Genomic DNA, 10,762 nt, shown 5'->3' on the forward strand with positions numbered 1-10,762 from the left:
CCCTCTAGAGATTGAATTTGAACATCTATCTTGGTAGCAAGGTCTACTAGGCCCTCATGAGTAGAAACATGAGAATCTTTCTTCATCATTATTTCTAAAAAGGCTAGTTCCTTGTGTAACACCTCCATGTGTGGGGTCAACATGGCTTGAATATTTATCAAGGTAACCTTGTTATTTTCATCTTGGGCACGTAATGCAGATAGATGACCTTTAGTAGACAACAAAATTTGAAAATGAGACTAGCTTTTACTAGAAGAGAACCTAAGAATATTACCTATAGTCTTTAAATCTCCCTGTAGTTGGTTAATAGCCCTCTATGCTTCCTATGTGAATAAATTCACATCACAAAGCTTTGTGTATAGAGAAAATATGTTCTCTAACACCTTTTTGACATCTTCAATCTTGGTTGCGAAGTCAACCTATTTTAGTGCAATGACACTAGAAATATTTTCATCAACTTTTGTTTGAAATCTTTTCTCAGACCATTCTAGAAGTTTAGTGTTTGTATCTAGGTCCGCATCACCAATCTTATCCACTATATTCACTAGTTGCTCAAAAATAGGTTTATCCTCATTATCTTCTAGGAGGCTAAATGAATCAAGAAATATTTCTTTGATGTTATGTAGAACTTGTCTTTGATTGTTCTCCATTTTGCATAATTCTTGATGCTTCTTTCTTGCTAGAGAATCCTGCCATATGCTCATTTCCTCTATGGTTCTTGTTCCAAGATCAAAATTTGGAAGTTTAATAACCTTATCTAAGTTCACATATCTATAAGATGTTCCTTCTCCAACCTTTGATGTATTATGATTAGGCCTTGAGCATCTACACTTGGCCTATGAATAGTTTGACTAGGAATAAGAGATGTAGAGATTGGTAGGGTAACCAATGTCTGAATTGCTATATGTGTTCCTCTAATTTCATAATAAAAATTAACTCTTCAGCCCTATTAGGTTCCTTCTCTTTTTTCAAAACTTCACCTTGTACATGTGAGATAGGTGCGGGATTTCCTTCCAAAACCTGTATGGACTTGTGCCCATCTTCCTCAATTGTCAAAATTGCTTGCACAATAAATTTGGAACTAATGTGCTGACATCTAATATCATAGTTTCCTTTACTTTATATAACACAATGGGCATTGAAACATGTGTATCAGTGGTGACACCTTGCAATCCTTATGTACCTTTCTTTGTAGATGTAGGAGGTACACTAGATGCATTAGTTTTCTTCTTCCCTATTGATGCTTTTTCAATCTCATTTGTATTTGCTAATATAGTATTAGTGCATAATTTAGTAGCTAAATTAGAATCCTATAGTATCCTATTCAAATCATCCTCTGTCAAAGGATTTATGTTCTACACTATGCTATTAGAAATATTCTTTATCATGATCGTATCTTTTTTATTTTCTTGGTCCACATGAGGGGGACTAACACTTGGCATATACAGCTTAGGTTAATTATAATCTTGTTATTTCTCTTCTTCAGCTGTAGCCTCTATATTTACTTCCTTATCTATGCCCCCTTCATGTCCATCTTTGATAGATCCTTCCTTGGTAATCTCTACTACCTATTGATCATCTTTTTCTTAAACTACCTCCTTAGGTTGTTTTTCAATTACTTTTTCTATTGTCAACTCATAGATAACTTTCTATATTTGGGTGCTTTGTTTGATAACCTCCTCAATATTATTCTAAAAAGTATTGAAAAATTTGTATTTGGGAGAAAATATCCCCTTGTATTTATTTATAGGCTTATTCATTGATGACTTATCAAAATCTAGCATTACTCTAGCTAGAGTAATCTCCCTTATATTCATTTTAGTTGTTAAACTATATTGTACCATCTTTTCTCAACTCTATCATATAGAATTTTGGGTAAAGAGTTGGCAAGATCAATAGGAGGTGTATTCTTAAATGTGGTTATCTTATATATAGACTCCTCCACCTTATTCATTTCTATCTTTCCAAGTTTATCAAACTCAACATGTGTGAACTCTGACAAATCTGCATTATTCTTAATATTATCACACAAGTTATCTAAATCAAAAGAGGGACTATGGCCTACCACTTGGAGTTGATCATTGTCATCTATTTTGGTCCTCTCCTCATCTGATTTTATCAAGAGCTACATACTTTCTCCTCTTTTTTTAATCTTCCTAACCCTACTCCACAAGAGCAATAGTTCTTTTGCCTTTGGGTATACCAATTTCCCATGTCTTCTTTGCAGTTGCCTTGTGGTATCCCTACTAATAGGTACCATTGGCTTCTATTGTAACATTTATGCTTCAAAACTTTCTTTGATTTCCTCACTACAAGCTACTTAGCATTCCTCTTCTTCTTTTCCATTAGTTCAACTGCTTCATTGGATTCTTCTTCGTGAACACCTTCATCATGTTTTACTTCTTCTTTTTCATCTCCTTGACCTTGTGTTAGTGCAAGTGGAGCTTGGGCTTATTAATCTTCTTCATCATCCTCATCATCTTCATCATCTTCTTCTTCTCCCCCTTTACCAAATATTTATTTAAGCTTCTTCACAATTTTTTTTTTCTTTCTCACCATCTAATTTGTCTTCAAATCTATTTGGATTCCTCATAATTGCCAAATGAGGTTGCACTCTTGTCTACTTCTTTTACAAGTAAAGTTGTGATGGTTGTTGATGCCTCATCCACATTGATTTCATAGGGAAATGGATTAAGCCATATGATGCTAGGAATAGATGCTTGTACATATGTATGATCAACATCAACTAAAAAAAATCCATCATTGTAATATTGTATCATCAATCTTTGTTTGATTGACTTCTTAAAGTCCTAAAAATAGCTTTTCATTACTGACTCAGTTGTCCTCAAGTTTCTCTATGAACTCATTGGATCTAGGTGATGCTAAGTGTTCCATTTATTTTCATGAGATATGGATTCATGTTGAATCACTACTCATGAAATATGGGTCAATGAGTTTGACTCAAAAATCACACAGTTAAATCCTGATATTCATATCACAATTTGACTTGCTGTGGAAAAGTATCTCCTACTTATCAATTGATGAGCTTAAGGGGCTTTGTAATGAATGGTTCATAAGGCAAAAAACTTGGTGAAGGTTTTGAAAATGGGGTTACAAGCTTTGGGTTTAACTATGGAGGAAACTTTGTAGTTAAGCGTGCTTAGGCTGGAGTAGTACTGGGATGGGTGACCTCCCGAGAAGTCTCGGTGCTTCACCCCTGTGAGCATCACCTAGATACAATGAGTGCTAAGTTCTCCATTTATTCTCATGAGAGATGGATTCATGTTGAATCACTACTCATGAAATATGGGTCAATGAGTTTGACTCAAAAATCACACAGTTAAATCTTGATATTCATATCACAATTTGACTTGCTATGGAAAAGTATCTCCTACTTATCAATTGATGAGCTTAAGGGGCTTTCTAATGAATGGTTCATAAGGCACAACACTTGGTGAAGGTTTTTCAAATGGGGTTGCAAGCTTTAGGTTTAACTATGGAGGAAACTCTATAGTTAAGCGTGCTCAGGTTGGAGTAGTACTGGGATGGGTGACCTCTCAGGAAGTCCTGGTGCTTCACCCCTGTGAGCATCAACTAGATCCAATGAGTGCTAAGTGTTCCATTTATTATCATGAGAGATAGATTCATGTTGAATCACTACTCATGAAATATGGGTCAATGAGTTTGACTCAAAAATCACACAGTTAAATCCTAATATTCATATTACTATGGAAATTTCAACTCACTCAGCTTACACATGATTTCTTCTATACTCAAAAACCATAGTGAGCTTGGCCAATACTATTACCCTTAATAGCTTAACATTAAATAAAATTTCATTTCCACTCAACAACAACTATGAAACTTTTCATGCTCAGTAGCAACATGAAAACTAACAACTTATAGATTTCTTCTAGGTTATGACCAATACATTACATCTTAATTCATGCATATATAATCTTTTACAAACTTAGATTCTTGGAACTGATGTAAAATATATCATTGAAATATGAGTCACACATACCTTTTGATTTCCTAGTTGGGGGTGATGTGATAACTTGATCCATTGGATGAAGTGATCTCATCAGAACTTGATGTGCTGTAATCTTCCTTTTTCTTCCATGTCTATTTCATCTGCACTTTGATTTTCTCAACATCAATCTTCTCTTTGTCTTTGTTGAGTTCATTACTAGGTGCTTTTGACCTTGTTGGATAGTTCCTGCTGATGTGACTAGTCTTCAAATAGCCAAAACATGTAGTTTGACTCTACCATCTACTGTAATCACTCTTAAAATGTGTTCTTATTCAATTCTCAACAATAAGTCTATACTCTTGACAATAGTGACAACTATACCTTGTATAGTAATCCTAATTGTAGGGTTTTCTATTTTTTGGTCCCTTTGTTTGGTTGTTTTTTGTCTACTAGGAATTAGATCTCCATTCATATGATTTATGCCCATCCTTCTAAAAAATCATGGAAATATCCTTCAAATCTTTGTGAGCTTGAAGTCTTGGTCCTGCATTCATGTGCTTGTTGCACTTATCAAAGTAACCCATGAATTTATGCTTAGGGTTTTGATTTTTATTCTTTCTCCTATAAACATTTATTGTATGACCTAAGTTTTCACAATCATGAAAAGTGGGTTTTTAGTTCTTACCTTTGTTACTTCTTTGTCCATTACTTTTAGACAATCTCCTTCCTTATTATTGGTGTATTTCAATCTAGTATTATCATTGTTAGATCTAGGAGATCTCATAAATTTCTCAAAAGTACTTGTTGGCTTCATTGGGTTTGTTGAAACTTTAAGAAAATTATTTTTTCTCTTTTAAGATTATTTCTCAATTGTTCATTTTGTAACTTCAAGGTTATAATCTTGATGTAAGGGAGGGACTTTTCTATCATAACAATAACTTTATTTCTATCATAACAATAACTTTAAATAATTATTTTCTTTACCCTACCAACTCGATTTTGTTACCCCAGCAAAAAAAATGCATTAGCCATTTCACGGATTATATATTCGAATAATTCAAAGTCTCTATAAATGGCTCTAGGTCTTCCAGTCTTCAAAAAATGTCGGTGAAGACATGTAGGTGCACTATTACGCGGTAGAGATTGTAATTTTCTATAAATTTCCAATTTTTCATCCAGTGATGAGACTTCGCTCATCTCTTTTTTCAAAGATTGGCGAAGAAAATTATATTTCCTTTCCGATCTTTTTTTCTTTTTCTCTCTTTGAATGAGACTTTTTCTTTCCATAATAATTCAGCTACCATTCAATTCATGATTTGCAATCATAATTTGATTCATTATTTAGAGTTGCATGTTAGCAATCCTTTGTACCTCTAATGTCTTCTCTTCCAGTCTATTGGTTAGTATCCTTTTATCATCTTCATTCATGAATTTTTCTTCTTGTTCACCTCACATAGAAATACTGATTGGAATTCTTGTAATGTCTTAATATTTCTAACCTCTTTAGTTAGGGCACCATTCTTTTCCATCAAATCTGCAACTACTACATCATACTGACTTGATTTTTCATCTACAAATAATTAAGTAGTGTCTTTCTCTTGTTAATGTGTAGCATTCTCCACAATAGCTATCTCTTTCCTTCTCTTTAATGAGTGCCTCAAATCATCTCTTGCCTCATTCATCTAATGTAGGAAAGATATATTTCATTCTTTTGGTTCTCAATAGTCTTTAACCACTTGTAGACTTCCATCTTCAATATCTTTCCTCAAAGTTGTAAAGCTTTTCTTTATAGTGAATAAGGCTCCAATACCGATTGTTGGTAATACAATACTGAAAGTAAATGCTGAGGTAGGGGGGTTGAATTAGTACTTCAAATCTTCAACCATTAAAACATTCACCACACATCCATCTCACAATTTGTATGTAAACTTAAATACCAAACTAAACATATTCATCCATAGCATGAAACCAAATAAAAAAATATGGCACAAGATATTTGGTTACCCAAAAACTCTCCAATGAGAAGGTAAAAATGGGGTGGGGATGACACCCATAAATCTTAACTACTATAGTTGTAAAGTGTATCCAATGAAGGTTACAATATTTGATCATAAACTATGATCTACCCTATGAATGGTCTGCCATGTTAAAGCTTTACAAATACTGTTAGGTCTTACCCCATTAAAGGATTTCAACACCCAGTTAGAAGTGTGCCTGGTTAGAGGACTTCAACTTACAATCAAGTAAGCACCCTGTGAAAGAATTTAAAAAATCCTACTAGGACTACTTAGTTAAGAAATTTTACTAATTAACCTATTAGAATGCCTTAGCCTTGATCCTTCAGTTAGCACCTCTTTGCTAGATATTAGATCACCTCTTTCTTGATGTATACTTGATCCTCTTGATCAAATGTATCACTTATTTCCTTTTGTTGCTTTCCTCTATTCTCTCTAACTAATTTTTCATGTTCAATCCTTTCATAATTCCTTAGTCATCATGAATGCTCTATCTACACATACAAACTTATCTAGATTCACTCATAAAATTTTTAGGGTTTCCCCTTCTTAAAAAGACTTAGGTGACCTAAGGTTAGGTAGGAATCAAAAATTGTGATTCACCCATTTTTCTACTTAATTCATCACTTAATATGATTGGTTGTACTTAGTGCATAGGGATTCTCAATATAGATTTGTTCTTATCATCTAGAATTGTAAAACAATCCTTATATTAGCCAAAAAGTTGTTAGTGTAGGAGTTTGTGGCATTACTAACAACTATGTCCAAAACTAAACTTACTCAGCACTTGAAGCATCTAATGCTTGATATCCACTATATCTTTAATGTTGTAACACAACCTCTAAATGACTTAGCATCCACTATTCACTTGTCATCTGAATCAGTTAGCATGCATTAACTTTGTCATCATTGGAGTGACTTGACACTAACTATATGCTCGATACATACTGATGCTCGACGCATACTATACTTTTTTCTTGGCATGAATTATCTAAAAACTTATGCTCGACATACACTACTTTCTTGGCATGCACTAAGTACTGTTAAGTAATGACTTTAAGTATGTTGTCACTCATATGTCAAAACCACAATGAGATCAACAAATAATAGATCTTATAATCCTTGATACCCAAACCAATGATGATGTTTTGAAACTTATCTATGTCCTAAGTGTGGCTATAATTCTATAAGGTTGTACACTATAATAACATGAGATATATGTGTACCATATATCTTAGTTTTTCTCTAAATTACAATGATAATTAGAAGTAATGTGGCATTTTATATATGTCAAATCTAGTGACTAGATATATGAATCAATTTTCACTATTGCACCAATGACTAAATGTATCAACAACATCCAATGATCATATAGAAAAAATTATCATGCTCTAATGATAGGGATTTATATTTTAGATTATACATAGCTATTGGTGCACTCATTATTAGCCACAAATTTGATGTATTTATGAGCAAGAATAATTCAAAATCACTCCAAGAATCATAGTGACCCTTTAGCACAAATATAATATCAATATTAGCCTAAAATTTTAGTAGCTTTATCTGAATACTCACTTCCATATGAAATCACTCCAAGGAATCATAAGTATTCTAGAGCCTTAGATTTATTGACTCATATGGCCAAAACACTAACATAGGGTGAAAAAAATAATGTTTTTAGTTAATATGCTTCCTTCTCCTTGTTTGACCTCTCTTAAATAGATTTTTCCTCCAAGACATAACTATTTTGATTTACTCCATCACCCTTAACTGGTATTTGGCATAAATTATTTAAACTATACTTTAAGAGAACTTATTTTACCATTTCACTTATGGTCCTTTTCTTAATCTTACATTAATAATATTCAATGAACCCTATAAATTCTCTAAGAGTTATTATCATTCTCCCACTTTCCTAGAGGAAAATTCACAAGGGCCACACTTCCACTTTCTTGGAGAACAATTACAAAGGGCCATAGGAAATGAACGGTGTGTGTTTGCATTTCTACTTGGTTTCATTTTAAAAGTAAACATTACAGTGCACACATACCAAGATTGCTTGTCCTCAAGCAATCAAATGCAAATAAATGTTTCAAGATTTTACTCCATTTAACTAAATCTATATGAAGTTAATAGGATCAAAAATCAACATTGTTGATATAAATGTACATCTTCATATACAACCTCCTCCAATTGCCCTTTTAATCATAGGTAAAGCATTAAGTTCTTGAGATACAATTTCTCTAGCTAATCTTCATAGCGCCATTCTGTTGTGAATTGGACAAAATATGTAAAGAGTATTAATAGATATAACTAGTTGATTATAGGTGGACACTTGAATCTCAAGGATGCCACATCATAGAATTCAATGGTTATAAAATTGTATAAAGTTTATTTGGGTAAATGCTTCTATATAGATGAAACTTCTAGTTGTAGGTCACATTCAATGAGTATTACCAAAAAATTTGTACCTGCATTGCAAACAAAAATAGGCAGCATGCCTTGTGCATATTTTTCCATATATAATATAATGGGAAATTATATTATATAATAGGAAATTATATTATAAATTCTCCAAAAATGTGAAATCATATATAACATTGTGAAATGTTTAAATGTCTTACAGAGATTTTATTTCAATTATGCCACAATTGCATCATACACAACAAATTGGGTTTTTCTAGGAAGTTATCAAAGTCTTCAAGGACATATCCTCACATTCTAAGTTTTATTTGTGTTTGGGGAAACAATGATTTTACTAAATAGATTTCTTTTTTGTGGCACAATTTATGGAAGACAATTGTAAGTTTTGGGTACCATGGTTGATGTTTCAAAATTAGGGATCAATTGTGTGATGTATATGTGTCAATTTTGTAGAAAAGTAAGTTTTCTTGATTGGGGAATTAGATTATGATTTGATATTTTTGGGAAATGTTTCTAAAGGTAATCCAAGTTTTTCTAAGATTATAATTTCCTCATTATAGTCTCTATTACATAAAGCATTTACAGGTGAATTAAAATAACATATATAAAAATGGGAGAGAGTGGTGAAATGAGACTATGACCTTATTTAGCACTTTATTTCAAAGTTTTGATGTAAGTGTCCCTTATGAATGACATAAATTCTTATGGTTCTAATAGGATATGTTTTATATGAACCATCATGTTGCTAAAATAGGATGGCACATTGAAACATGCTTCAGTTGATTCCAATCTTCTTTCTTTAGATGATGGACCATACTATAGAAAAAGTATTGACTATTGTAGAGGAGGGCATTGAAGGAGCACTTTGGAAGTTTGAAAAATAATGTGCTACACTTGGATCATCAAAATATTCAATATCCTACTGATTGGTCATCCTTCCTGTAAGATTAGGTCTTTTTTGTGAGCCCTACCTCTTGTTTATATTTCAAATAGTTTATCATTAATGAAATAAAATTTCTTTGCACTCCTACTCATCATGCATTCTCTACCATTCTACCCATTACTTCATAATAACAAGTACTATTCTTTTTTGGAAGAATTTGTCCTCTCATATATAGCCATATTTTATCCTCCTGCATGTTTGCTTCAGTTTTTCTATAACCTAAACATGTAACCCAAGTCACATTATTGCACTAAAATTAGGACTCAAGATTGTGAAAAACCTTAACTTTTATTTCTTTCTCTCTCTCTCTCTCTTACTTATGGATACATCTTGGTATGGAATTGGCAAGTCTAATAGGTATTAAAAAGGTTGGTTTAGAAAAGATGAATTATGGTTTTTACCTTATATTTTTATATTATATTATATAAAGTTAATTAGAGGATCATTTTTGTAATGTTGATTATGTTTAAAAAAATCAATACCAAGGCCCTTAGAAAGGCTTTCAAAGCTCTTACCTTAGCCCATATGATGCTGAATTACAAATCTGGCTTGCCAAGCTTTGCCATGTTAAATAGATTGTGGATAACTATGTTTCTCAAGGGGTCCAAATCAAATCTTGCCTCCATTGGTTAGAGGTTGGTGATAAAACTTCTAAAGAGTTCTTCGAGGATCTTAGAGCTTGTCATACCAAAGTTTCAATTAAAAAGATTAAACAAGGAAATACTATTCTCTTCAATCTCCTTGACATCCTGCAAGCTTTTGTGCATCATTATGAAAATGGTTTTTCTTCGTGAGGAAATTTAGTTGCTCAAGAGGAATCTCTTAGATAGCGTATTTCATTTACTCCAAACCACTTAGCAGTCAGCAATAAGATTTTAGTGAATAAATTCTCACCATCAGGGACCTCAAAGAGGCTGTCTTTTCTATGGCAGATGACAAGTCCCTTTGGTGTGATGGATTCACTTGTGAATTTTACAAACACCTCTGGGAGTCTATTGTTCTAGACCTACACAAAGTCTATTTGGAAGCTTACCATACTAAGAGCCTAGGAGCCATTATTAATAAAGGAAACAATAAATTTATACCTAAAGCCAATGCCCCTGAGGATATTTGTAACTAGTGGCCCATTACCTAGTTGAATGTGTCATAGATGATAATTTCTAAGGTGATATCTCTTAAGATTCATCATCTCCTTCCTTTAATTGTGAGGCCAAAGAAAATTGGCTTTGTTAAGTCTAGGTATATTCTTGACAACATCATTGCTATTTGAGAAGGCATGGAATTGGCTCACAAATCTAATCAATAGACTTTATTTTTGAATATTGATTTTTCCAAAGCTTATGATTGCATTGAATCACCCCTTATTGTGGCTATGCTTTAGGCATTGGGGTTCAGCCCTAATGTTCT

Source organism: Cupressus sempervirens, chromosome 5, assembly GCF_028749045.1.
Source record: "Cupressus sempervirens isolate cs-2001-9-10 chromosome 5, ASM2874904v1, whole genome shotgun sequence".
Taxonomy (NCBI): Eukaryota; Viridiplantae; Streptophyta; class Pinopsida; order Cupressales; family Cupressaceae; genus Cupressus; species Cupressus sempervirens.